This window comes from Wolffia australiana, chromosome 9 (genome assembly GCF_029677425.1).
Source record: "Wolffia australiana isolate 7733 chromosome 9, ASM2967742v1".
Classification (NCBI taxonomy): domain Eukaryota; kingdom Viridiplantae; phylum Streptophyta; class Magnoliopsida; order Alismatales; family Araceae; genus Wolffia; species Wolffia australiana.
In genome coordinates this window covers 10,686,883-10,692,882 of record NC_135843.1, presented here as the reverse complement: position 1 = coordinate 10,692,882, position 6,000 = coordinate 10,686,883, and positions in this window count along the sequence as shown.

Below are 6,000 nucleotides of genomic sequence, written 5' to 3'. Positions count from 1 at the left end.
TTGAGGAGTGCAGATTTAGTTATTAAGAGTAACGAACATATTAAGTTAATTGAGTTTATGGTGTTTCATACATATTTAATTGAATTAAGAACTGGAAACGATTTTCATTTCAAGCGAACATACTCACGGGTTGTAGTTAATTTTCATTTATGGCGTTTGATAGTTAGTGAATGGGATGAAGAAATTAATGGCAAGTGCATTCAACTGTATTGTCGTAGTAAATTCGGGATATTTAATTACATGACTGGCCAGTGCATTAAAACTCTACTAATACAAAAGACACCATACAGTAGTGTTCGCCGGTATCTGGTTTTTTGATATTCGGTCAAAAAATTTACGGGTATGCTATGAATGCAGCCATGTCAAAAAAACATAAGTCCAACGTCTCTGTCAAAGATTTCTGCTCACCTGATCGTCATCTGCGTTGCATAAGAGAAGTGATAAGTAGTGATAAATATTTATAAATAACATTTGGTTGAGTTATGTGACGTGTACCTCGAGAACAGCTAACCCCACCATCTTCGTCGTCCTCAATATCCTCGCCTAGCTCGACGTCATTATACCAACGTTTGTAGCATGCACGGAGCCAACACTTCACGGTGATGAGTGTTTCAATGCTTATCGGCGAGAGACGAGAACGCTTGTACGTGACAATAGCGTTGCCAACTGAGAACATGCGCTCGGCGGGGGCGCTCGTCGCACATACGGATAACAAGTCCCTTGCGACGGCTGCAAGTAAGGGGAAACACTTCGCCCCCGTCGTTGCCCACCAAGACAGTGGAGTGTAGACACCCTCGTTCGGCACAGTCTCCGCAAGGAACTGGTCGAACTCATCCTAGGCCGACCGCGTTGTCAACGGTGCCAGTTCCACGTGTCGCATAGTGGTGCTAAGCCACCCAACCAACTCTGCACCTCCTCGCCGCCCCCTTTGAGCAGCCATTCTGAGAACACGGCTCGACCTGTCACCAGGCAACAACGACTGTACGTATGCGATAGTCGCCTCTCGAACCCCCGGGCAGAGCATTGACCCTTTGTGGATTGGGTCCATCAATGCTGCGGCAGTGATCACCTCATTCGCCCACAATATCTCCGCGTACTGTTTAAGTTTGGAAAGCATCGCTCTACACGCCTGTGCCATATTCGACCGATCTCCTTCGTGCAAACGTCGAACAGATGTGAAGAATGTGCCGTCTTCAATTTGCTCTACCACTTCCTCCATGTGAACCCTCAGACCGTCAATGAGATGTAGGACATCGCAGATCGCTAGCGTCACAGACTTGCAAACATGGTCTGTGGATACGGCAAAATGGCCAAGGATGCGACAGAACTGTCCGACCAATTCCCACTCGTCCTTCGAAAGCTTCGAGGACGTCGCCTTCCGGTCGAAAGCCGTCAAGACTTCGTCCAGCACATCACGCTTCTCTATGGCGGCCGCCACCATATCGTACGTGCTATTCCATCGGTGGGGCAGTCTAGGACAACCATGTTGATATCCTCAACTTCGGGGTCATCTTCACATGCTTGGGTGTACAGTTCTCGTCGTTGCATAGAGCTTCGAATACTCCGCACTAAGTTGCGTACCTTCGCAACTGCGTCACCCAGACATAATGGCTTGCGCGGCCTGTCAACCTCATCAGATACTGAGTAGACATCTACGAGTTCATTGTCCTGGTCGCTGTCATACTGCTCTGCGGTCATCATCACATCGCCTCCTTCAGGTTCCATGCTCTGGGCCGAAGGAATGTTGAAGCTTTTCAACGCCGCTTGCACGACAATGTTTAAAATATGTGCGACACAAGGGACGTGCCTCCTGGCAGTAAACGTCGGGTTCACGCTCCTGACCTTTCGCGCCAACAAAGCCAACATCTTCTTGTTCGTCGTCGCATTGTCCGTAGTAACAGCATAGACCTGCATAATTACGTTAGACAAGAAAACTAGCAAGCTCTACTAATAGAACGATCAACACGCTGAGTTCTGACCTTCGTCCGCAAACAGAACTCATCTAGTGCTTGGAGAACAATGGACGCCATGTTCCCCCCGTCGTGCTTGCCGACGATTTCACGGATGGCAAGAACCCGCTCTCTGTACGTCCACGTGTCATCCACCCAGTTGACGGTGATGCCTAGCAACCCTGTCCGTTGTCCATGATCCACGCATCTATAGTCAGTGATACTCGGGCCACGGTCTCCCAAAGCTTCCTCACACCAATCTTCATTTGGCCGTGCATTTGGATGGTCCACCTCTTTATGACCTTCGCACTTGGAGGATCCAGGTCTATAAGCGTAGCATACCGCCACATATCCCTGAATGCGACGTTGTCAACGATGCTCCATGGAGAATCTGTTAGGCATACGAAACGCGCAATGAAGTTCTTCGTCTCGTCTGGGGTGTGCCCCCTGATCGGCCCCCGTCGGCTTGGCTCTCCCTGTTGCCTGCTCTGCATTCTGTCGGTGATGCGTGTCTGACCACGTTCTTCGGGGACTTCGCCCTTCAGTTCAGCATGACGATCTGGATGGCATGATTTGAAGTGGCGCCAAAACACATTTGTGCTTTTGTCCGCCTGCCTCTTAATGGGTCTCCTCTTACTGTGCGGGTTCAACTCCCGGCACAGTAAGCATATATAGTACCCATCTTCCGTCAGCTCGAAGTAGTCGATGATGAGGGAACGATTTGTACGAGGCTGACTCTGTACGACACGGGAAGTTCCCTCCTCTGTACGTTCGGGACGTACGACTCCTGACCCAGCTCTTTCTTGGGCTGGGTCACTGCCTCTAGTTGGATTCATCTTTCTGCACAATTTCAAGTTAACCTACATGTTTTGGACCAATTAAATTCAAATCTAGATACATTAATAATCAATCGAAACAGTGGAAGTACAGAAAACTTGGCATAATCAAAATCAGGACCTCCATCTTCATCATCGTAATTAACATATTCCCCACAATTTTGACGTTTGTTTTCAGAATCGTGAAGTGATAAAATATGCACGAAAAGTAGATCTAAGTTAACCATAAAAATCACCAAATCAACAATAAAATCCATAGTGTAATAAAGGATTTTAGGTGAAGAAATACCGTTGAAGAGCTCTTCTTCAGTTGTAATAATGCCCATATGTGGGTCTTCTACTCTGCCGGTCCTCAATTAGACAAGCTCGTCTTCAATTAAGAGAGGGAGAAGAAAAATGGAATTATGAAACTGAGAGAGGGGGAAGAAAAATAGAGATTTCAAATTCGGGAGGGAGAAGAAAAATTGAGTTATGAATTTAATAGATGGAGAAGTAAAATGGAGATATGAATTTGAGAGAGGGAGAGGAGTAATAGAGTTATGAAATTGAGAGAGGGAGAAGAGAAATAGAGATATGAAACTGAGAGAAAGAGAAGATAAATAGAGTTATGAAATTAAGAGAGGGAGAAGTAAACTAGAGATATGAAATTGAGAGAGGGAGAAGTACACTAGAGATATGAAATTGAGAGAGGGTGAAGTAAACTAGAGATATGAATTTGAGAGAGGGAGAAGAGAAATAGAGATATGAAATTGAGAGAGGGAGAGCAGTAATAGAGTTATAAAATTAAGAGATAGGGGAAAAAATAGTGATATGATATTGAAAGAGGAAGATGTAAAATAGAGATATGAAATTGAGAGAGGGAGAAGAGAAATGGAGTTATGAAATTAATCGATGGAGAAGTAAAATGGAGATATGAATTTGAGAGATGGAGAAGTAAACTAGAGATATGAATTTGAGAGAGGGAGAAGAGAAATAGAGATATGAAATTGAGAGAGGGAGAGCAGTAATAGAGTTATGAAATTAAGAGATGGGGGAAAAATATTGATATGATTTTGAAAGAGGGAGAAGTAAAATAGAGATATGAAATTGAGAGAGGGAGAAGAGAAATGGAGTTATGAAATTGAGACAGGGAGAAGTAAACTAGAGCTATGAATTTGAGAGAGGGAGAAGTAAACTAGAGATATGAATTTGAGAGAGGGAGAAGAGAAATAGAGGTATGAAATTGAGAGAGGGAGAGCAGTAATAGAGTTATGAAATTAAGAGATGGGGAAAAAAATAGTGATATGATATTGAAAGAGGAAGATGTAAAATAGAGATATGAAATTGAGAGAGGGAGAAGAGAAATGGAGTTATGAAATTAATCGATGGAGAAGTAAAATGGAGATATGAATTTGAGAGATGGAGAAGTAAACTAGAGATATGAATTTGAGAGAGGGAGAAGAGAAAGAGAGATATGAAATTGAGAGAGGGAGAGCAGTAATAGAGTTATGAAATTAAGAGATGGGGAAAAAATAGTGATACGATATTGAAAGAGGAAGAAGTAAAATAGAGACATGAAATTGAGAGAGGGAGAAGAGAAATGGAGTTATAAAATTGAGAGAGGGAGAAGGAAAATGTAGTTATGAAATTTATAGATGGAGAAGTTAAATGGAGATATGAATTTGAGAGAGGGAGAACAGAAATAGAGATATGAAATTGCGAGAGGGAGAAGTAAAATAGAGATATGAAACTGAGAGAGAGAGAAGAGAAATAGAGTTATGAAATTAAGAGATGAAGAAGTAAAATGGTGATATGAAATTGAGAGAGGGAGAAGTAAACTAGAGATATGAATTTGAGAGAGGGAGAAGAGAAATAGAGATATGAAATTGAGAGAGGGAGAGGAGTAATAGAGTTATGAAATTAAGAGATGGGGGGAAAAATAGTGAGATGATATTGAAAGAGGGAGAAGAGAAATAGAGATATGAAATTGAGAGAGGGAGAAGAGAAATGGAGTTATAAAATTGAGGGAGGGAGAAGGGAAATGTAGTTATGAAATTAATAGATGGAGAAGTTAAATGGAGATATGAATTTGAGAGAGCGAGAACAGAAATAGAGATATGAAATTGAGAGAGGGAGAAGAGAAATAGAGATATGAAACAGAGAGAGAGGGAGAAGAGAAATGGAGTTATGAAATTAATCGATGGAGAAGTAAAATGGAGATATGAATTTGAGAGATGGAGAAGTAAACTAGAGATATGAATTTGATAGAGGGAGAAGAGAAATAGAGATATGAATTTGAGAGAGGGAGAGCAGTAATAGAGTTATGAAATTAAGAGATGGGGGAAAAAATAGTGAGATGATATTTAAAGAGGGAGAAGAGAAATAGAGATATGAAATTGAGAGAGGGAGAAGAGAAATGGAGTTATGAAATTAATAGATGGAGAAGTAAAATGGAGATATGAATTGGAGAGATGGAGAAGTAAAATGGAGATATGAAATTGAGAGAGGGAGAAGTAAAATAGGGATATGAAATTTAGAGAGGGAGAAGTAAAATAGAGATATGAAATTGACAGAGATATGAAATTGAGAGAGGGAGAACAAAAATAGATCTACGAAATTGAGAAAGGGAGAAGTAAAATAGAGATATGAAAGTGAGGGAGGGAGAAGAAAAATGGAGTTATGAAATTGATGGAGGGAGAAGTAAAATAGGGATATGAAATTGAGAGAGGGAGAAGAAAAATAGAGATAGGAAATTGACAGAGATATGAAATTGAGAGAGGGAGAACAAAAATAGAGATATGAAATTGAGAGAGGGAGAAGAAAAATAGAGCTACGAAATTGAGAAAGGGAGAAGTAAAATAGAGATATGAAAGTGAGAGAGGGAGAGGACGAAGAGAGATAGGAAATTGAGAGAGGACGAAGATAACGGGAGAGAAAAGATAGAGAAGAAGAGGAAGTGTGAGGAAAGATAGAGAGAGAGCTGAAAATCGACTTACCCCTGTTGCCTTCTGCCGCCGTTGCCCGCCGCCGCCGTTGCCCGCCGTTGCTCGCCGTTGCCCGCCGGTGCTCGCCGATGCCCGCTCCCGCCGTTGCCAGAAAACAAGGTTCAAAACTTTAAAAATTCGAAATACGTAACTTATATGAAATTTCATAAAAGAACTAACTTATATGAAATGTTTATGAAATTCGATGCGGATATCGAAAACCGATATCCACATCCGATATCCGATACCGTC